General features: G+C 42.7%; 1 long non-coding RNA gene across 1 annotated transcript; it reads right to left on the bottom strand.

Moving 5' to 3' along the window:
- Positions 1-3,306: 3,306 nt before the first annotated feature.
- On the bottom strand, positions 3,307-22,153 carry LOC144411445 (uncharacterized). Its single transcript, XR_013468607.1, has 3 exons — positions 21,763-22,153; positions 10,813-10,976; positions 3,307-3,912 (listed from the first exon to the last, which is right to left on the bottom strand). It is a non-coding gene; the product is annotated as an uncharacterized LOC144411445 (long non-coding RNA).
- Between the last annotated feature and the right edge of the window lie 1,748 nt (positions 22,154-23,901).

Genomic DNA, 23,901 nt, shown 5'->3' with positions numbered 1-23,901 from the left:
AAAAACACATTTTTCCGACTACAGGACTGACATGGTGCTGCTTTCATTCAAATATGGAGAATGGAGTATGGAGTATCGATCATGATTCAACACAACTGATTGTCGCTGAACACACAAAACCTTTTTGAAAGGATTCCCTGAGCTGAACATACCCAGAAAGTCTCGTTGTGGAGGCGACGGACGGATCTGACAGCGAATCAGAGGAGGACGGTGGCAGCGACATCACGCAGAGATGCGAGGAGGGGAGACATGAGACGGCGGGTGCAGACAGACGTCGATCCGTCACGTGGATCCGTGACGGATCCACGCGGCAGGAGGAGAGCTGAATGACGGCCAGCGTCCGTGACAGGATTGAATTCTTATCAGACCGAGTGGCGCCCGTCGCTCCTCAGAAAGGGACACACGCACACTTCAGCGGCCCCGCTTCCCCTCGCTGCTTACTTCACAAGTGGTTAGCTTGTTGATAAAGAGTTTCTTTTTTTTCTGTTTGTGACTGTAAACTTTGCCTCCGGCTAAAAGAATATCAGGGCTGTCAAAATAAACACATTAATCCATGCGATTAACGTGGCCAAAATTAATGCAACAAAACATTTTAACGTAGTTAACGTGGAGTTGTTTACTTCCGGTTTATATCCGGAAGTAAACCGGAAGTTGACCGCGGAAACGAAACGGCCGCTAGCTGCAGTCAGTTACATGGGAGAAAGCAAGACAGAAGCTCAAGATGGAGAGAGTTGTTTGCATTGGACGTGAAACAGACTGAGGAGCGACAGAGAGGAATTCCTCCACGTGTCAAACCAAAGGGGGGTGAGTGGCAAACAGACCACCCAAAGCACCGCTATGCTAAGCTAGCTACTAGGCTAAGCTAGCTGGAAGAGTTGAATTCTGCCTCCAGGATGATCAAATGTGTGTAGTTAAGTGTTTAAAATAACATTACCAATTAAACAACAGTGTCTAAAATACACTTTTTCTAAAGTGATTACTCATTGCTTGTAAGATTTAGTTTTTAGAAGAAAAACAAACGTTCAGTAAAAACAACATTTGTAACAACAACATTCATTAATCAAGATTAATGCCTTTCAAAATGTGCAATATATATTTTTTGCAACTGTTTTGTGATTCAACACCTCTGTCTCACACTCATCCTGTTCTCTTGTCATTGTTTCGCGCCACACACAGATGGATGAGCACATTTAAAGTTGATTTATTACTTAGCTGTTATCAGGGGGCCGGCGGGGACTCCTTACAAGCACAGAGATTCTGTTGAAACCAGAGAAGCAGGGATCTTGTAACGGGTGTAATATGAAACTCAAATACCTGCTCGTCCGTTTCACGTTTTTATACCTACTTCAGCTCTTTTATTTCAGCCAAACACCGAGACAGAGAGATGCAAATGTATCGATGACGAAGCAAGGTTTCACCCTGCCCTCATTTCTTTTGTCGGAAACACAATTCATCAAATGAAACATGTACCAGCTGGCAAATTATACACCAATTACACTGTAAATCACAGATGACTCTGCAGCATGACAGTGACTGCACGCCGCTGTTAAACCCTTCCCCAATCAGCGCCCCCCCCCCTACATCCCCCCCCCCCCCCCCCTCCTTCAGCGATCGGGCAACCTTTCGCGCAACGGACGACTTCGATTTAAACTTGAAAACGCGCATGCGCTGCCATCTGCAAAGCCCCTCTGCAAATGCGATGGCACCCCAGAGCCCGGGCGCTCCTATTCCCAAGTCTGCGCTTTACTCCGCTCGGCTGCGTTTATTAATGCAACCACTCCACATTATCCATCATTTCTCTCTGGCGGGGGGCCTGACAGTTAATTAGATGCCACATTTGCTGAAACCATATTAGGCATAATACGCAAAAAAAAAAGAAAAGCAAACAATCGTGACTTATAACAGCAACACAACGGACGTGCTCTAAATATACCGAGTGAGATACGACTCAACTAAACGTTATAAACGTGTAAATCCAACATCAGATGGGCTCCATTTATCTTTGTGTCCAGACGCTCTGAGGTCACACGTTGATAAATGGCTCTCTGTTCCCAAACCTACAACTTTAGGTTGGTGTATTAGTGCACACACCAAAATGTAGCGTGTAAAATATTACTACTCTATAGCAAACCCTGTATGCTATGTTGAGATAAGGTGTTTCTTTCATGTGGTGCAAATTTACATTGTATTCATATAATGCCTTTGTCCCATTGGTTGCTGTAACACGGGGAATGAAGCCCAAGAGGAGACTCTGTCCTTGTGTGTGATGGATGGAGGGCTGCATGTGCCTCACTGATCCATCCCACTTTTCTCATCCCACTTACTCACTGTTTGGAAATGTAATTGTTTTGCGTAAAGGCAAATATTGGCAAGCATTGATACCCCTTCAGAACAATTATTGGAAAATTCTCCCAGACAAATTAAAATAGTGGCTCACATAACAGAAGTGTTGTAACTATGGTGATAGGTGCAGATACTGTCTGATCAACAAAACTCAACCCAATGGATGCAATCAGGAGGAAATATACATCAACAAATCAAAAAGAATCACAGGAGGTTTTTACTGGCTTGTGATTCATCATTTTCAATTATTTTTTTGTCAGTAAATGATTGATTGTTTCGTAAATGTTATCTACAATTGAAATAAATTCCTTGCATCAATGTTTGGCACATTGAGTTCAGTTCTCGTCCATCTGCTCACTTTGTGCGTGTGTGTGTGTGTGTGTGTGTGTGTGTGTGTGTGTGTGTTAGGACGGGAGAACACGTGTCGTAGCCTGTAATGAAGCTGCAGTGGTGCGATGCAGCTTCATCCCATGAATAACTGGGAGATAATCATGCTGGGGCCTAAGCTGCGGGTTTGAAACAAAGTTGGCGCTCTACAGATGGCAGATTTCTAAAATTTGCATCTGAATATTTATACATCTGCTTGTATATATTCATTTGCTGAGGGATTTTAATTCCCATGCCAGTCATGCAGCTCACCTAAGCTTCTGATGCTAACTTTTATATTTTATTACTTTTTAAAAAACAACCTTTTTGCCTCCTTAAGTGTGAGTTAAGATATGGCTGAAGAGCTTCTTAATTCATTCACTCCTTCAATGAAGTGCTCAACTTCAACGTCACTAGAAATGAAGATGAGTTGGACTCTTGAAATGTGAAGATCCAAGAGTATAAACATGAGCCGAACACAGTAGAACAACTGAGCTGTTTACTTTTATATTTAGTATACCTTTTTATTGTCTTTTGTCTTTTTGTCTTTATTTAGACATTTAGAAAACGGATGTAAAAAGTTGGCGTGACACAGCAGAGAGTAAAAATCCTGCAAGCTGCAGATTTATTACATGAATCCACGCTTGCAAGACATCATTTATTGTCTCATTCTTTCTATTTTCATCCTTCCATTGTTATGAAAATGCAATCAGTTCAGTATGGTGAGCCACACAAAAGCACTCTGAAATGCAAATGCTCAGCTCTCAGAGTGAATAATTATCAACGGCATGTCAAAATTCATTGATCTGATTTCAGCGTAGATGACAAGTGATGCACATGATCACAGAGATTGATGACACATACATTGCATGCTGTGAAATGATGGTATATGTTTATTACAATACAGCTTCACAATACAGATTAATGGTGAGCGTCATTCCGCTCGTAATCTCAAGTGGACTCTAAACGAACGTCTACTAAATAACATCATTCTAGAACCTTACAAAGATGAAGTAATAAAAAGAGACTACCACAAACACACACACCAATCTCTCCAGGGGGGAAGTTACGTGTGTGTGTGTGTGCGCCCTTGCAGAAACATTCAATCTCTTAACATGCCTTTCATGCCTGTCATCAAATCGGAAAAGTTGTTACCACGGCAACAGTGTCTCAGACCGAGCCTCTGGTGACAGCCACTGGTCCCTGTAAGCACACACACACACACACACACACACAAAGAGAGAGAGAGAGAGAGCAGGTGAAATATCTGCACATCAAAGGGAGCCACACTGACCTGCCTACTGCTGTTTTAAAGCACCAATGAATTTTTCCACTGATCCCTGTCTACGGTTGCGGAAAGAGGAGCAACTTCAAACGCCTCCCCGAAGCAACAAAAGGTGAAAATATTTGAGGCTTGCTGCATTTCCACTTTCAGGCAAACAGAAACGCAGAAACTCATTGTCGGAATGGCGTTCTTGAGAAGCGGAACGTGGAAGGGCACGTCAACTTTGCTGCCCCTTTATTTTTCGTTCAAGTAGAAATTGTGTTTCAATACAATCAATTTAAATCGGTAAACTGGACCAATCTGACAAATCTGATTTCACAATGAATTGCCATGCCACTCTACATTATTTGGTCTAAGCTGGTATTGGTAAATTCTGGCTGAAGTAGCTGAAGGATGCTCCTAGTTATCCTCCCAACTAGGATGCATACGACTCATTGGAGCGACCCGTATCAGTCTAAATGTCTGCACAAGCTTGAGCTGCACAGATACCAATACTTATGCAGCATGTCATACGGCTTTTTGGGGTCAAACACTGGTGTCTGTCAGTGTGTTTACATGATGGTACAATTCGAATCCTTGCTTAGTCGGACTATGCTATCTTTCGAGGCAAGTGCTATTATCCCAATATACATGGCAGTGAATGAATCGAATCATTGGCTGAAAGCATGTCACATCCGATACAATAGGTGGCGCTGTTTTCATTACAACTAGTTGTGATACAGCCATTTCCGCTTGACCTCTTCACCACTACCAACAACAACCAACAACAACATCACGAGAAAGATGGCGAACGGAGAGCAAGGTGAAGCTACATCCCTCTACTATCTTTGCATGATGTTAATAGGAGCACAGCGGATGCGAATGGCGCTATCAGCTAATTTGATAACGGAGAGAAGACGCCGTCGGGATCTCGAGCATGCGCAAAGACGCAAAGTCCAGTTCCTCATCCGATTCACCGTTACATGCCGCAATAGTCGAACTATCAACTGGATCGGATGGAGTTATCCAGGGGTGTTAGTCGGATCGTAGTCGGACCGCACGTAGTCGGACAAAGGTGTTTACATGAAACGGATCATTCGATTTCAGTCCGACTAAGCCAGTTATTCCAATCCATGTAACCAGGCCGTGTGTCGCTGTCAGCACTGAAAGAGTTGGATGGTTGTATCCCTACGAAGCTGAAATGGGCCAAGGAATTTGACTTTGGTATCGCTTTGGTGTCGCTGTGTGAACTTGATGCAGAATTAAAAACGTTGAAATATTGAAACGTGTAAAACATTGTCAAACAAATTTGCTCTGTGGGCTCTTCGTCTGTTCTCACCCTTCTTAAACATCACACTTCACTTTTAAGGCGCTGGGCTTTTAAGAGTGACTTTGGTTTTGAAGTCTGCAAATTGGCAACTTGCAACAATTTGTGACCACCTCTCAGATGTCCGTTTCAGCATCGATGCACTTCACAAGGATTCCCTTTTAATTGTCTAACAGCATAACTTCAGCAAGTCATTTTACCTCTTATGCATGCTGTGCAGCGGAGCCTATCGGCCGGCTACACCCAACTCTTTAGCTGTCGCTGATTAAATCTTTTTCCCATTTAAATGCTAAGTCCGCCACAAAAAGGGTTTGCGCCTTCCCGTCTCCCGCGATCGCAATCTGTCCCATACAAAATGGAAATGCGGTTGAATGCGGCTTGACCCGTCCCCGCCGCCCAGGTCTCAACCGCGGCACGCAGGCGAAAGGGTTCGGGCCCGGCGGCACCAGGTCTCTTATCGCGTGGGTGTCGGAGAGAGAGCGCGCGTGGAATTCTGAGGAAGGACTGCGGAATTCGAAGGAGGATTGTTCTTCTTACAAGGACCGCGAGACACCGATTATCGTTTGTAGTCCTGAGGGTTGCAGGCAGATTAAAGTGGGACAAAAAAAAAAGAATGTAAAAACTCACAAGCAAGAGGACGCTCGGGAGCCTCGAGACAAAACAGTCACACAAGACGCTTCTCGGGACGAGAATGGTCGCATCACTTCTGGTTGAAACGAAGGCCCGAGGCCGGTCAACATGACAAAGGCTGGTTGTAAATTGTAGATTGTTCTCCTTTACACCCTTTACACATTGTGTATGTATCTTCAACCTTGAGAAAAGACAGAATAAGAAACTCAAGAGCTTTAATTCACCCGTCCACAGGTATTTATTTTTCATTTTTTCCAAGCTGCAAGCTTTTTAGAGAATACTTCTACTGTGTCTGAATGCACATCATATGTCATTTTTAAATAATAAAAGCAGGGAGCAGAACATCAGAGGCCGGCTGTGCTATCGGGCCGCATAGTGTTGCTCTCCCGTCAGTCCCCGCAGGCCCACAGCGAGCGAATTGGCTCTCTTATTTTGGCGGGGGTGGGGCGGCCTTGTGAGAGGCTGCGAGGCGGCCCGGTTCATCATTAGTTGCTGCATGCTAACGCTGGAGACCTGAATGAAATATTTAGCGCTGTGCTGGAATCTCTCAAGCTTTCCACTCCATCTGAACGAGATTACTTTCATTTATTAAGACACAATTTGCGTGGAAGAAGTTAAGTGCAGAAGGCTCCCCATTTATTTATGAGGTCTCAAATCCATCAAAGTAGGAAGGTTTTTTTTATTTATTTTTTAAAAACAAAACACATGTAGATGTGTCCTTTCTTGATTCATATTTCATGTGCAGCTCTTGTGCACCGGCTCTACAAGCTGTATGTTCAGTCCACTGAACTGTTCCGGGTTGAGGAGACGGTTTCACTATGCACCGCTGAACGCGGCTAAAAGGAAAGTTATCGGTTCATTTGCAACACAGAGAAGTGAGTGTGTGCCATAGTTTCTCTGACTGACTGATGCTGTATTTCTTAACCCTTCCTTACGCATAGTGAAAACAGGAACGAATACTTATAAGGCGATTGACCATCAATACACACTTCACTGCTTTCCATCCTCCTAATAAAACAATCAAATGACATTACAGGTCATTTAGCAGAAGCTTTTATCCAAAGCGACTTACATTACACGTTAAACCCATGGCTTTTTACATTTTGCCTAGGGAGCAATTAGGGGTTAGGAGTCTTGCTCAGGGACACTTCAACTTGAGACATGGGGCAGCTGGGACTCGAACCACCAAACTTGCAGTTCCCAGCGCACCCGCTCTACCCCCTGCGCCACGACAACCCCAAATGGCTTTTGTTTGCAGGGCGACTAGTGGCACAAGAGGATCATGGGCTTTATATGTTCACATTCTCTTTTCAAAAACACATCATATCTGTGAGAGACAAATAATAATGCAAATAAGTGCAAATAATGAGCTCCAGCTCTGAAATAGTATTTTGTAGATAGCTTAAGGCTTCCGGGACCCCCGTAATAAAGCAACGCGTGACTTCTCACCGTCAGTTCTCGTGCCGTTCTGCATCATCATATCACAGAGTCCTGCATTCCGGACTGCTTGGGTGGAAATGATTTATAATACGTCAGCCGCTATTTGCTGCATATTTAAGACTGCACACTGAGTGGTTGTGTCTTACGAGGTCTCTTAATGAAAGTAGATGCTGATCTTCAGGACTAACGAGCAGCAACAGGCCCGCGAGGACTAAACTACGACCTCAAACTGAGGAATGCGTCCATGAACGCAGACCGACAGAACGACAGGTATTCTAATGAATTCCAGCCCTTTAGCGGTGACTTTTAAATCTATTGTTGCCCTTCCAAGGACCTCGGCAGCTCGGTCAAGCCTTGTGGGTGATTGAGTGCCCGGGACCGAAAGCGGGTGGTGGAACGATAAGAAAATAAATTAATGAAAAGAATGAGTTTTCCCTTTTAGCTGCTATGAACTGAGCACAAAGAGATTTAAGACTAGAAAGTCATATTCTGCACGTTTGTTTCAGCCTCTTAACTGAACCCTAATCAACTAAACCTTACTTTCCTTTTATTTTCATCCAAAATGAAGGTGTAGCTGATGTAGTAAACACACTTTTATTGAATTCTAAATATTAAGAAATAACGTATGTAATCTGGTGGTTCATGCTGGTATTTCCGTTAAGGGGGAAGTCGTGCTCGCACAGCAATAACACAACTTGTGTACGCATTGTCATCTGGGACACGTTGACAAAAACCCAGATTGACTTCTATGAAATCAGCGAGTTTAAAATACCGTTACAGGTATGAAAACAACAAGGATTTATTACGTACTTACTGACATTGAGTGTCATATCACAGATAAAAATGCCACTGCGAGGTGATTGCATGTAACCCCTCGCTGTGTTGGGTAAACAGCGGCGTCCCTCAGGGCGCGAGGCTGAAACTCCCTCCTCGACGCGTCCGTGACACCAGCTGTGTTACTCTTCTCCCTTGACTGCTTTGTCTTATTGGAATTAACGGGGGACCGAGGTGGCTTACTCACTCCATTAATTAACATTCCCTTCCCCCCACACTTGTTTGGCTATGAGAGACTTAACATCCACACTAATGTCCTCTTGTGGGAGGAAAGCTACTATTTGAGCTAAATGAGACGTCGTCCCTTCAGATCGGTGAGCTTCGCCTGAAATGGTTAGAACTGATGCAACGTGAGTCAATAAGCAATTTGAGATAAGGCTCCGTTGGCGTCCTCGCTTGGTAAAAGATGCAGCAGAACCACTGCGAGGGAACGACGGCTCACGCGCAGCCCTGCAGGCTTTGTTTTGGACAATTGCAGCAGCTCACTTCGTCACCATGCATTTATTTTAATGTAGCAGGATATAAACCTGAACCAAAAAGGACAAACTGCCTTTTTTTTATTCCATAACAACTGCCAGTTATATCTTTAATTGAATTAATATATAACTGTGACTTTATTAACAGACGCTAAACAAATCTCATCAAGTGTGTCTAGGAAATGAAAATGTCAGTCATTTGAGCTCTACCTAAAGCACGATTACAATCAGTGGGGTGTTTAAGCCCAGATAACAAAAAGGATGCTGATTTGGTTTGACTATAAACATGAAACAAAGAAATTGAAAATAAATTGAAACCCAAACAAACGTTCCAGCCATTACACATTATTGCTCTTTCCTTTTTGTCATTTTTTGTCAAAAAACAAACGCAATTTCTGTTCAGAGGGTTACGAGGTGACATTCTTCAAATTGCTGGTAAATGAAAAAATACAAGTGATTTATTACAGATATTTTTCTTTCTGGCCTTAAATGTTGTCACTGTAAGAACATCCCAGAAACCCTGAGGTTGTTTTTATTGACAACAATTGTATATCTAATGTGGACAAAGGTTCCCTTGGACATTGGACTGTAAGGTTGAGTCCTGTTATTCGAAGTGCTTCTGTGAATATCAATCCGGATACCTGGAGCCCTTTTAAAAAGGTATTCTCATGGAACAACTCCTCAAAATTAACAAAATAAATGGCTTTTCCCTTTTAGACTGAAGTGGATTCAGGGAGCAACATCACTAGTTCCCGAACAGTTTTACATCACTGTTAAAAAATAGTTGATTTTGCTAACATCAAAAAGCTATCGGGAAGGTTTGGGGTTGAAACAAGAGCTTTTTTTTAGTTCCTCTGTGGTTATAATATTCCGTTAAAAGAAACCAGCATTACCTTTTCTGTTAGATAAAGGGAACACAGACAAAATGTTTTGTTGACCCATTTATTCCCGTCCAACGCCTTCCATATACATTCTATAAATATCACCAGAATCTCATCTTTTATTATATAATTTCTTTGTCTTTTATCTTCATCCAACAATTTCCGGTGTCCAATCAGATTTAATGCAAAGTTTTCGAGGGCCGCCGTTCGGTTTTCCGACAGTTTTCCGTTCCATTGGAACCCCAAAATGTCCCAAAACGCCAAGTCTAATTCAATCCCCGTTATGGTCATTTCACGCATTTGCAATCGCAAGACACAATCAGAAGGATCATTGTGATCTGCTTTACGTGTGAAGCCGGCTGGTCTTCTGTGGCCTTTTTTTGACAGCGGAGCGAAACGTCACAGCGTTGGAATTCGTAACAATGGTAATAATTTGTATTTGTTTCATAAATACTAATTGAAAGGATTTTTTCAGCCTGATATTTTGGTCGTTTCAGTGATGAATCCCTAGAAACTACATTCAGTCTAATTGTGTTTTGCATTGTAAACAAACATTTATAAAAGTCCTAGTGATCATTTAGCCAGAAGCCAGATACTTTAACTACATGTTAAAGCACAGATGTTGTTGCAAAATTGTCTTAGATAAACACATTTCGAGGAGCTATCGCTGACAAACACTCACGCAGGGAAACTAAAGGATGTCTCTGCATCGGAAACAGTGAAGCCATCATTGTGACAAAGTCTGTCCACAGACAACAGGAAGCAAGTTAGCGACCAGCTGGGGAGAGAAGAAGAGATTCTTTCCCCAACAATTCAAAGAGGAACAGAACAAAAAGGAGAGTGAACGTCGGAGAGTAACCCGACTCTAAATAAATGCTGATGATGCTCCCACTGGAAGAAAAAATGAAAAAAATTGTGTTGGGGAAAAGAACAAGTTTTCGAGCCAGCAAAATATGCAATTCATAATAAAACTTAAAATCATAATGCATGAGATGTTCAAGGAATTCAAATATTTAAGGCTTTTCCTTTGAAATACTGCGACTGTAAAATAAATCCCACAAATAACAACAGCAGTGCTGACAGGTTGAGACTGTGGTCAACCAGCCGTCATGGCAACGTGACGACTGCAAATTATTCAGCATTAAATAAATGACCCTGTTACATAATGACATCAATTAAAAACACTTTTCAGTGCAAAAACAAAGGAGGGAGTTTCTTTGATTGTCTTTAAGCTAAAACTCACAGCCTCACCTTTCATTTCAGGATCTGCAGAAGGTATTTTCAAAATAAAAGGCAGGTGTCATCGAATGTGTTTGGACACTTCCAATGACAATGGACCGCCTCGTCGTCCTGTCCTGCCTCAGATGGCGACGGTGGCGCATGGAGTAGAGAAGGTGTCCCATGTCGCAGTGTCCCTGAGCAAGATACCGGCAAAGTGTCAAAATCATGGCTTAAAAAGGCGAAAAAATATACGAAAACAAAGCAAAGAGAGAATTAAATTATATTTAATAACCTCTGGTTAGTGATGATTTTTGTAAACCATGTTGCTAAGGAGATCCCACCATGTTAGATAATGTAGGACGTGAGTATTTCGGTTGTCTATAGGCAGAAACAATGCCTGAGAGAACTAGTGGCCCCTGCTGTGCAGTGTAACACAAAACGCTTGTTAAAGAGCAGAAACTCTCCTGTACCTGACTTCCACATTTCCATTTGCAAATTACACAACAGGCTGGAAACTTGGTGAGCCCCCATAATGAAATTCAAGGGTTCACCGCAGCACTCGACTCGCTTGCCTTGATGAAAAAAAAAACACGCTGTGATGGGAAGGTGATATAATGAGAACACGAATGCCTGAGAGGTACGACATAATTGGGACGGGCACATTCAATCAGAGCGCACTTCCATTCAATTTATACTCTCTCCGACTTGCTTCGCCTGTAATTTTTTCCGCTCCGTTCGGAGGAAGGCTGCAGACTGTTTTCCCAGAGAGCATCAGAGAGTAACGGTCAGCCAGTATCGGCGGTGATAAGAGAGGCCACATCGCTTCAGTGACCTCCTAAAGTCGCTGCATGTTGTGGACAAGATGAGAATGGCTGCAAATGTCATATCGATGGAGTCGCTCTGCACAGGCCTGACGTGACACATACCTCCTCTGTTGATCATTTTCTGGCTTTTATAGCTGCTGGAATAGTTTCGGTAGCGGTGAGCTGGTTTGGTATTTTGCAACAAATCCTGTGTGCGTCTCGAGCAGCAGATGAGTCAGTTTAGCTGCATCCAGACACTAAATATTGAGAGTATGAGCTCTTCATGGTGTCCAACACAACAGTAACGCAACCATGGTCTGATAACTTAGGACAAAAACATTTAGAGCAAACAATAGAAGCTTCCCGGGGGCGGAAAGGCTATTTATTGCATTAGATTGTAAAGAGATTGCCATCAAATACACTAAAAAACAAACCATATAAATAATACATAACAACTATTTGACCCTTTTCCTGCATTCAACATTTCAACACAAAAGCCTTATTTTGTTTTCAGCCTCGACCGACACGTCATCTGTATTTTCCTTTAGAAAAATCAGAACTGATGGTCAACATTAAAACTGCCTCAAGGGCATAAAAATCCATCGTGACACATAAAACATTAACCTCATTTAGTGTCATTTTTAGATGTAATAGGCTACTAAAAATATGTATAGCCAAACGTGGAAAGGAAGAGACAGTTCACGTAAATTGGTGTCGGTGTTGATTAGTGGTATTAATGTGGCGTTAGTTAATTTAGTTCCAATAAAATCTCACCTCCATGTATCTGCTGCTGCTTCTCTTCACCATTGATGCAACAGGAGCAGCAGGCAAGTTGCAAATATTTGAAGAAACATTTACATTTTTGGTGGGTTTGGTCACCTTGTAGGATTATATTTTTCCGACAGGGAAAGTAGGTTTTACTCTCCAGTGACTTGCAGAATAGTTTTCAAAACAAACAAAACTATTGTTGAATTGGTAAAATTGCATTATTAATTCCCATTTTTCAGTTTGCATGGAAGTCTATGATCCTACTTCTCAGTAAACATTGTTGACTTGAGTTCAAGGTCTCGGTTTAAACTCTTCTTCAATACAGCATGATGTCCATTCAGCATGGTGCCATTCAGAGTACGATGGACAAAGTCATCTTAAAATGTCAGCAACAATTAACAAAATCTGACAAAAATTGACGACCGCAGCTTAACAAAGAGGAGCCTGCTTTTGTCTTAAATAATCTCCTTTGTTTAAGAAATCACAAAAGAAAATGTGAGTGGTAAATCTTTCCCCATTATTGTATAAAACGACATGTGGGAGCGCTTCAAAGGCGTGGCAGCAATAAATAAGCTGTGAACAATAGAACTTCCCAAAACCTTCAGCTTAACGTTACTGGGTGATTTATTTTGAAGAGATAACTAGGCACGATGTCCGTTTCAGGCGGGATGACGCCAAGAGAGGATGACAACTGCGTCGGCCCACGTGTCCCATATGGTGCTGCTTTTTATTCTTATATGTTATTTATACAGGACAAGCTACACAATGGACGGTCTACCGGGTAGCAGCACCTCGGTTGCCATGGTAAAGAAAATGTGCAATTTCCTTGTGCGTCTGAGCTGAGCTTTTAATTGAGCTTAAGCCAAACTTGCTGACTGAAAACGCAGAGCAGACACTCAAAGGCCACCGTGAGTTAGTCTAAATATATAATACAAGTAACGGGCTTCCAGCTGATGGACTGCCACATCTGTTCAAAGTCTATATTCAGGGTGTATTTTGGAAATCATAATAAAAAAGTCCTGCAATATCAAGCGCTGCAGATTTTCTGCATGTGTTGTTTAAAAAACAGTTTCGGGAACTTAATAGATTTGTCTTTTTTTGCACTATTTACATATTTTCATTATTTACATATATATATATATATATATATATATATATATATATATATATATATATATGCTACCACAGCGGGCTGAAGCTCTAAAGCACAATCTGAAATGATTTATGTTGGAGCTTCCCTGATGTCATCAGGAGCAAATCTCCGTGGAAAGGTCACTTTACGAGGAAAACGTTTTTTCTTTGAACAAAAAATGACAAATAATAAAACCCTGAATATTCAGCATAAAATACAGCGTTTACAGGTTGGTCACTGACCTTTATACAGAGCACGTAATCCTTCAGTCAATTAAAAGAACAGATCAGCAAAGTAGAGTCTAGATGATCTAATGTTAACATTATATTTATATTTTTTTACTTATAAACTTGATTTTTGTTTGCGAAGCAAGAAATTTGCTCACAAAACAGTCGTTTTCGTGTGAATACACCTTCACATGTGACATGAACATGATGACGCCCCGGGACGGAAAACAGTGTATTTACAATTAATGAGTTTTGCCGGCCAGTCAGCAGTTTGTAAATCTGCTATCACTGCACATTCGATTGATCCAAACAAGCACTTAATACATTGCTTTCCGCTCGGCGGGACACGGAGGGGTCCGCAGGATGTGGAGACAAAGAAATCAATTGGCCTGACAGAGAGGAGGGCCGGACACGAAGAGAGCGAGCGAGAGGCCGAGCGAGTGGAAGGAGCACATCTAATCAGAGCAGATGATGAGGGCCCGTGTGGTAATCGAGTTTTCATACCAAGGGCCGCGGGAAATTTTGAGAGCCAGTCAATATCCAATCTAATCAATATCAACGAGCTCTACTTCAAAGCAGCAATTTCCTTTAAAAAAGAAGCTGCCTGCTGGTAAACTTGTATTAATAATGTTAGAGGAGGAATACTCTCCGGTCCTTAAGCAACACTCACCTTCAGCGAAGGCACGGAAATTAGTTTTAAATTAGAGTGTTGCCGTGCTGCGACGCTGTTGTATGAAATGTTCTGCTTGTATGAAGGCGCAGAGCGAAAAATAGATTTGTTTAGATTAGCATTGGCTCATAGAGAAAAACATTTCTCCTGGTTAAGCGATCAAAGTTTTTTGCATGTGTTGTAGGTGTAGTGTTGCTAATAGGATTTTTTTTATTTCTTATAAGAGGCATTATCAGTATATTAAATGTTCTCACTGCATCTCTAGGAAACATCAATGGTAAAGAAGCTCTTATTATTAATGATTTAATAAATGAAAATTGTATTTATTGCCTCTTAACGGGTCTCAACATGGCGACCGCTGAGCCAGCTCCTCGTAGCTAACGCGCTAAATAAAGTGAAAAAAGAACAAGAAAGCTGACATCGTCGTTCGTTCTTAGCGTTTAACCCCAACTTATTCTAATAGGAAAGCTCTGCTACTGGGAGTATTTATTCTTAACGAAAGTATTAACAAAACATGCTTTTTCCTTTTGTAACATATGAATCAGTCGCCTAGCAAATAAAATAATTCATGGTTCTGCTCTTCATTAAAGGATTTGTTATTAGCTTACACTTCACTCTGAGACATTTTTGAGGTTCAGTGTTAGAGCTGACAGGAAATAAATTGATGGTAATCGGTTTGATCTCCAGCTGCAAATTAAAAGTGTCAATGGAATAATGAGCTTTTTGGGTCATGCAGGCGGCTGCATTTGATGAGAATTAAATGTAAAATATTATCTCCTGTATTGATGACTTTTGGGTATGAATATTCAAAATGTTCATACAGGACGTCTCACTGGGAACAGAATTTGTTATTTAATCTACCTACAAATGTGTTAATTACTTTTCGGTTTTAATATTATTTCAGTTCAAACTTAAAGATGATATTTCATCATCATTCACTTTTCCAAAAGTCCGCCCTCTTTCCCAATAGTGAGCCCCTGCTGCTGTGTTTCATGAATACAGAATGTTGAACAGGTAAATTAGTACCTTGACGGATGATTCACCTGCAGGAGCTACAGATTCTGCCGTATGCAATTAGTTCTTATATATTTTTATAATATTGATGCAACCTCCAATTTTGCCATCAGAATATTGTTTTTCGAACATATTCAGCCGGAGGCACTCAGTAACAACCATTGATTATTCTTTCAACAAAAAGGTATGAATACATTTGCATATGTAACGGCTGGTGGATACTTCTGAAGGCCAGGTCCCACAGGTGTTATGCTAACCTTAGTATACCATATTTTGTACACGGATATTTTGTATATATGTACACATACACGCGGAGGGTAGATCTCCTCCATAAAACAGAACCTCCGATGAGGCGTCTTGTTTCCATTTTTGTGTTTGGTGAAAACGAAGCAGCCCGCTCGAAAATAAAACCCTTTTTCCCTATTAACCAGATGGGTGCACAGCCCTGAATTAAACCCCTAGAATGTTCAGCTGGGTTTCTGAGCACACTGCCCCCCCTTCCCTTCCCGCTCCTTCACATTTATCAAACAGCAGTGCAGTCTCTTCACGCGGCGGATTTAGTTAATGCTCTGATCAGTGGAAGTATATTCCCTTTCTCTACTTTTTGCTTAATTTGCACAAATAAAAAAATCTGCCCTCTCTAAACAACTTCTTTCTAGTGATGCAACACATCTGCATTCTAATGGATACAACAGTCGAGCGCATCACACGGGTTTAATCTCTGTTGAAATGATCATGTGGCCAAATGTGGCTACTGAAGCTAAAGCAGGTGACCACTTCAACCCATTTAGGCTCAACTCTCTGTGTTACGTTGCCACCTGGGAGCGTAATCATCTCTGCAGCATCCGCCTCGCCACATGGATTAACAGTCAGGGTGGACACCAGCATCGCTCTAATGAGGACCAGCCATCATCGCAGGCCTGCAAACACTGGAAAGTGAATTTGGATCGAGTAAAAATCACAAAATGTGTCTTTCAATTTTGTAACATTAGTTGTGTTGTAAAATGTTGGAATTAACCGAGGGTGACACGCTATGATTAGTTTGTTTAACAGCTCACATTGCTGTGAATTGTTAAGATCCAAAACAATTAGAAAAATGATCACAAGTTACACAGCTTGATCTTCTGCTTATTAATCTAACAACATGTGTGTGTGTGTGTGTGTGTGTGTGTGTGTGTGTGTGTGTGTGCGTGTGTGCGCGTGTTTGTGTACCCTCACGCACATGTGCCTAATACTGTGTTCCCTGTACTTGTTGAAAGCAAAATCTAATTTAGTTTCATTACAGTATCTGAAGTGTGCCTGATTTCTATGATGAAAATGAGATCATTTCTAACTATTATTCTTATTTAAAAGATCAGTTCAGATTGACGCAAAAGGAAGATATTTACCTCATTATATTTTCTAGTTTCTATCATAGATTAGAGTTGAAGACTTGTTTACTATACTTGTTGATATTTCTGCAGATACTTAACTCAATATCCAGACAACAGGTTTTGTAGGAACCCGACTCTGATCGGGTCCAAGTTGAACTAGTTTGTTTTCTTGCAATCTAAAGCAACTCTTAGAGTAAATGAATTACTCCGTAAAACCTTTACTTCCATTAAAAGTCCATTACGGGATGGTGTTGTTGGGAGATGGAAGGGTTTGTTGCTTCTGTGAGTATCAGTCACAGGTGTTTAAAAGGCAGACAAAAAGAGGTCTTTACCTGATATAAATCAAATTAGTAAGTGATCGTGACTGAATTGTTATTTATTGTAAAAAAAAATGATAATAATGAATCCTACACCTTCAAATTCGTAAAAAAATGAGCTAAGTAAGTCAGTATAATATTGATATCGGTGCATCTTATTTAAACATCAACACCTGTCAGTCTCATGCATTCATTATTATTTTAAAAGAGACACAACGAGAAACAGGCCAAAGTGTTGACGAGGGAGCTCGTCTGCAACAAAAAGCTGTGCACAATTTTCCTGCGTCCGACCTCATTAAAGTGACAAATCAGCCCATCAACACATTACATCCGAAGTCTCCGCACTAATTTTATCAGGGACAAGCCGAGGGACCGGTTGATGATGAGATTAGGTCTGTGTCTGCGTCTCCAGCTCCACCTGAAAGCATGCGCCGTTTGTCAGGGCGCCGTTTGTTCAGAGTCAATCACCGGTGCTGCGGCGCTCCCTCGAGTGTCACATGGCCTGACTGACAGCACAGATTCTATTACTCTGCGTGGGAAGGATCGCCGGGAAATTGCCGCAAAAATAACGAAAGAGATTGGATCGGAGGGCAATTTAGATGGTGTCCCGCTGACGAGCTGTTTTTGCTTTATTTTTCATTTGGCTTTTAGAGGAGGATCGAGCGAGGAGGACACATCAAGGATGTGTTTGTCAGAAGCACAAATGAAGAGTTTGGGGGCATTTAGCTTTGGCGTCATTGAAGACAAACACAGACGATGAAGGAGGGACTTTAGCTTTATATTACATGTAGGATCTTCTCTTCCATTTGAGGCCCTTCCTGCCACACCTGCTGTTTTGCAGTTTGACGTGCCGTTGCAGTTATAATTACAATCCAATAAATGTTATTGAACCTACATAAATGCTTGCTAAGTGATCCAATTTGATAAAACCAGTTAATACTTTTTAAATACGATGGTGAGTGTTACAATTTCTCTATTGAGCCCTTTGATTTCCCATGTGTCCCCTCACAAGTGGCGGGCCAATAAAAAACCCGATTTAACGGAATTATTGCCAATAAAACTGTCTTTCTCCTGGAGAGATCAAGACGGGAAATGTGGTTTCTGCCCCGATTACATTTAAGGAATCGGCTTACTGGGGAACGCTCACCTTAACCCACTCACCGAAGTGCATTTGATTGGTATGCAGCACCGTCATTTCGTGTGCGATATGAGGATGCAATTCCCAAAACAACCATCACACATGACTTGATTATGCCGTGACTCACAAAATTACAAATGGTGTCATTTCTGTGGAGAACTTTTATTTTGAAGAACAGCAGGAAAAAACAAATACTTTGGCAAGATGGTGTCTCTCAGGACAACATTGTCCCAATCCGAGTCCCAATCCTGATCCCCCAATCCCAGTCTTGATCCCAGTCCTGATCCCAATCCACATCCGCTCCCTTACGGACTCAGGGACTGCGGTGCGCTGCCGAGTAAAAAGTACGAAATAAATACCTTCAATTGTTCATCATATTTTTGTCGTTGCCATGGTGACGTGACATGTGGCAGCAAAGTGCTGCCCAATCATATCGACACCGTGTAGCGCCCTCGCATACTCTCTCGCTCGGGTTTGCCAGGCAACGTCGGTTCAGTCACTGAGGGTTCAGGGTTCGAGGGTCGAGGGTTCAGGGGGGAGATTGGAATCGGGCCATTGTCGCAGTTCAGCCAGAAAAGCACAGAAGCTTTAATTAGATTAGCTGAAGTGTTAATTGTGTTATGGCTGACCCGAAAGCTCCGGAGCCGCGACCGTTGCCATGGCAAACAACGTCCAAATCACTATGACAATTCATCGCTTTTATTTATTTATCTATGTATCTATTTTTTGATCCTTCACTTCGGCGGCTCGCTCACCCGGTTGGGGTTCATTTTCCAATAATAACCAGATAATGAAAATAATCCCTTCGTTATTATGAATTATTCACGGATTTGTTGTTCTTTTCTGTTTTTTCAGATTTGTGTTTTTTTCTCAGCAGCTGTTTACATCGGACTGAGATCGATTTCTCTATTTCTGATTTGAATATCTTCCCATCAGGCCGCCCGAGGACAAAAGGTGCCTGAATCAAATGACTTTCATAAAGAAGCATAACGTGTCTCGTACAGTGTCAATATTGTCAATAAACACTATTCTTTTCATTTAATGTGTAATATTAACTGTAGCACAACTTGCATTATTATTGTACCATTATGGAACCGATGCTTGACTCCAAAAGCCCAGACGTGGCCTTTCTGTTTTTCCCGTCGTCTTTGTTTGCGACCCCATTTGTCTCCCGACCTTTGATCTCTATCTCTTCCCCTGGTTATTACGTTGTGTCATTTATAGCCTTGAAGTGTTAATCGTAGTCAGAGGTGAAAGAGGCGAGCTGACAGCGGGAGAGAAAAAGCAGGCGGGGGAGGATTTTGTCTGAAAGGCGTCCACCGCTCAGGCAGCGCGAGGGGTTATCGGCCACAGTGAACACACAAAATGACCCTTAATGCGAATGCCAGCTCCCCGCCGATTGCCGACACGGCAACGCAGAGGCCATTAAAGGTTTATCAGAGGTTTGCAGGGGCTCGGCCGCAGCCGCTCACGTCTCCTTAAACGGCCAACCGGGCGCCCGCATTTCATGTCTCCAAAGACAAATGCGCTCGGCCCTGCCGCAAAGAGATACCGACAGTGAATGAAAACCCAAAGAGGCAGCCTCCCCGCCGGTGTTAGCATCAATGTGACACCCCCTCGGTGATCCCGCACCACCACGGACTCTAGATGGGCCCTCGGGGTCGGAAACAATAAGGCGAGGACGCGACCCCCTATTAAATACCTGCAACACTTACGCCAAAAAAGCAGCCGCCACCCCCCGTTTGGCCCCCGCGTCCATGCAGATGCTCCCCCTCCCCGGCGGCTTAGCGCTCTCAGAGGGCTCCGTTTGCGAATGACAGCCCCAGCAGAGCTAAACCCCTCTAAATATCCCGAAATGGCTCGAACAGAAGGGTTTAATGGGAGTTTATTTCTGAAAAGGTTGACAGGCACCAGACCCGCCAGACAGCTGTAATGACCATCAATGCGGCGGCCGCACCGGAAGTGCAGGCGATCCCTCGTGCTTGTTTTTATCTATTTGCAGAGCAGGGATCAAACGCGCGGGACAGAACCGGGCTGAAAAGAGGTGTTTCACTGCCCTCTCTGGTTCACTCTGAAAGGCGTCCCTTGTATTTCTTGTTCAGGGTTACCCAAATAATAAGCAAACACACTAACACGGTGTAATAATAAAAGTTAACTAAAACGGAAACAATCGTACTTGAAGAAGCAAACGTCTAAAATAATGGTTGCTTTTTAATAAAATAACTAAATACTAACATCATATCAACAGCTCCTAACGGACAACATGCAACAGGAAAAGGACACATTCAGCTCGCTGGCCTCCTCCATCGAGCCGGCTGCCGCCTCATTTATGTTTTTGTCATGTTTCTCGTTTCTTCGAGTGAAACCACAGCGCTGGTGTCTATAGCAACGGTGTCTAATGCATGGGGGTTGTGCTGATGTGGCCCCCACCTTTCCTCTGGGACTTCTTCAGGCAATTACTGCCATGCAGAACACGGCCTAATAGATTCTTGAAACGTGATTAACAGAAACTTCTATTTGAAGAGGTCATGTGCATTAAAATAGCCACCTGGTCTTACTTGATATCTCGCGGACAAAGGATGGAGGCTGTATTTCAGTTCTCTAGCATTCAGTGCATTCACAAAAGAGAAAAGGGGGAATCCGGTATGTAAATTGAAAAAGTTGGGTATAAAAGTCCCTAAGGCCTTCTATTGATACTTATCATCAGTTTATATGATGCAGTAATTTACAGTATGAGCTATAATTATGATTTATTAGGCTAAAGGGGCTCGACAGCTGGCACTCCACACTCACATGCATTAGCAGCTCATTAGGAGAGCGGTGATGGTTCAACTGAGATGTTGGAAACATCGTCTATACAGCACACCGATGGGTTTGGAAGTCAAGGTAAAAAAAATAATCATTCTACAAAATAGAAAAAGGAAATTGAATGGAAATGGAAATCATATTTAAAAGATTGTCTCAACGTTACTTACGTTAAAGAACAAGGAGAATTTCATAGGGGGTCGTGGCTCTTTGTGATAAACCGCTGTGTAGTAACATATTTAGGCCCCGTGTGTGCGTCCTTTATCTATATATTTATATATATTTATCTTATCTAAGTATAATGTTTGTCAAGATGAGAATGCAAAAACACAATTGAAGTAAAAATCTAAGTAAAAGTTACATTTCCCATTTAAAAAAGGCCAAAACGCATGAAAACAAGCATCATAGAAACTCAACTGGATTGCACAGGTAGCTACAGCTAACACAACCTGCAAGGAATGAGGCCTTCCCCTCTCTGTAAAATCAATCAACCATTCTTAAAATAATTTATTTTTTTAAATAGTAACTAAGAAGTTCTCCTCAAATGACTGAAAGTTAAACACCACAGAAAAGGAACACGAGCGCCTCCCGCGCGGGTGACGACCCGAAGCTTAACCTTAAGTTTTAGCAGACGAATGACAAACTCTGTGTGTGTGTGTGTGTGTGTGTGTGTGTGTGTGTGTGTGTGTGTGTGTGTGTGTGTGTGTGTGTGTGTGTGTGTGTGTTTTCTAACCTTGGAGTGACGACCCTCTCCCCGGGGTGCACCGTGACATTCCATGTCTCACTGAAAGCGCATCACAGTGAGTCAGCGCCGTTACCATAACGATGACTCCTGTCCTCCGCCGTCCCGTCCGATCCCGTCCCAGTCCTCTCCTCCCCGGCATTCTGCCACTCCTTTGACCGTCTTGCTCTTGCTGTCGCGTCCTTTTCTCAGACTGCTCTGTCACCCTTTGGACCGATTCGCCTCCTCCTCCTCCTCCCAGGTCGCCTCCTCGCTCAATCCCTCGGTTTGCTGACACGTCCTGTTACGGTTTCCCCATTAAAGCCGAGCGAAAGAGGATTTGAATTAATGTTGTGTTGAGGGACCACAATGTCGTCTGTGCTCATTAACCGGCGCGCTGATTAGGTAAACGGAGTCAATGGATAACGGCCAAGTGTGAAACCAAGCTGTTCCACCTTTCAGCCAGCTCCGTGTTTCCTCCTCACCGCCCCCCCCCCATTAAGCCGCGGCTCCTGTGCCAAGGCCGCGAATAGAATCTGCTGCTTCGTACCCACAGAAGCACCGACGGCTCAACTTTCTGCCGTGGCTGCTCGTCCAGGTGAAACTGTCCCGAATTTGGCAGAGGTATTTTTTAACGGACGGAATGTGCCCTCCCTGAAAATGACCACCAAATGGGGTGGGATGATGACGGTGAAAGCAATAACATCTCCAATCCGATATCGGATGGCCTTTATTTGATTTAGCTTTGGGAGATATATCAAACATTTTCCAAAAGATTTGATGTGAGAGGTTAAGAAAATACACCTACTTTGCAAATAAAGACTAACTATAGGATGCAAGTTTCCATAGTTACTGCAGAGGAGACAGATTCTTTATACTCATCCAGCCAGTGTCAAAATACTGCCAGGGTAAGTGTGTGTGAATAAATAGATGAAAGGTGAAAAGTAATTTGGGGATGTTCCCTGGGAGGGCTTAAAGACGCTTAGATGGCAGCATCTGATACTCCTGTCAGAGTGAAAGGATAAAGGGTTCAGACCAAGGGCACAAAGGCAGGCTCGGCCTTTTGTGGACAATTTCGGTGAAATCCAGAACCACAGCAGGCCAATTTGAAATGACATGCAGGAAGAAATCATAAGGCATGCAAGCCAACATGAATGAATGGAAGTCGTGCCCTTCCTTCAAAATGCAAATCAAGGGAAAGCATTACATTGCAAAAAAAAACATTTGACGAATGAAATGTCTGACCTTGACTTTATTTCCAGTCCTCCGCTAAATAATGATGGTCCTCACATCCCACTGATTGTCCCCGTGTCCCGTTCCCCTCAGACAGACATGGTGCAACCTTGAAAAGGAGCCAAACGCTTCACCCCGACTCAACTCGGGGCTTCGCCGCCCTCCGTGTGCCTCCACAAATATTCCCTTTCTCGCCTCCCTTCTGGCTTCCATTACTCAGGGCCTATACCCTCTTACTCACATCACCGCACGTCGCTGGTGGTGATTGACTGCTACACAACTGAATGCTTCAATAAGACCGTTGCGCTGTTACATCATTGTTGCACAGGGGGTCTTACTTTGCCGACTCTGAAGTTACCCGCTGGTTTTATTTGTGGCTGCAATCGTGCAATCTGTATGCTGAGTGCAAAAAGATCATATTTTATCAAAGGGACTATTTACAGGGTCATTGCACAGAGTCAGCGAGCAAACCCAAAGTCCAAACCAATAACTGCTGGCCCAGACAAAAACATTAATAGATGTTATTCAAGCAAGTTTGAATGTTTTGGTGCAATTGTACTGAAAAGCCTGTGCTAATCTGCCAATGCAGGAAGTCTTACATTCAGAATGTGACGAATGTTGTTGTCATTCAAACCCTGATTCAAGATTTCACGGATCAACATTTTTTACTCGGCTAATTTCAGCTTTCGGTTTTACGGTCGTGTTTAGAAGCTAAATTTAAATACTCCAAAATGCATATGTTCCACTCAGGCCCGTTGAGCAGCTCGCAATAAAAAACAAGCCCCTCGAGATCACTCGGACTACAAACGTCCTCTTGATCAGCCTCCGCGCTGATTGTCCCCCTTCGTTTGATCTGGTGGACAATCGCTGCCCCCGGCTGAGGGCGCCGAGTGTGCGCGCGTGAGGACGCCTGTCAGC

Source organism: Gasterosteus aculeatus, chromosome 1 (assembly GCF_964276395.1).
Source record: "Gasterosteus aculeatus chromosome 1, fGasAcu3.hap1.1, whole genome shotgun sequence".
Classification (NCBI taxonomy): domain Eukaryota; kingdom Metazoa; phylum Chordata; class Actinopteri; order Perciformes; family Gasterosteidae; genus Gasterosteus; species Gasterosteus aculeatus.
This window is presented reverse-complemented; position numbering and strand designations above follow the sequence as displayed.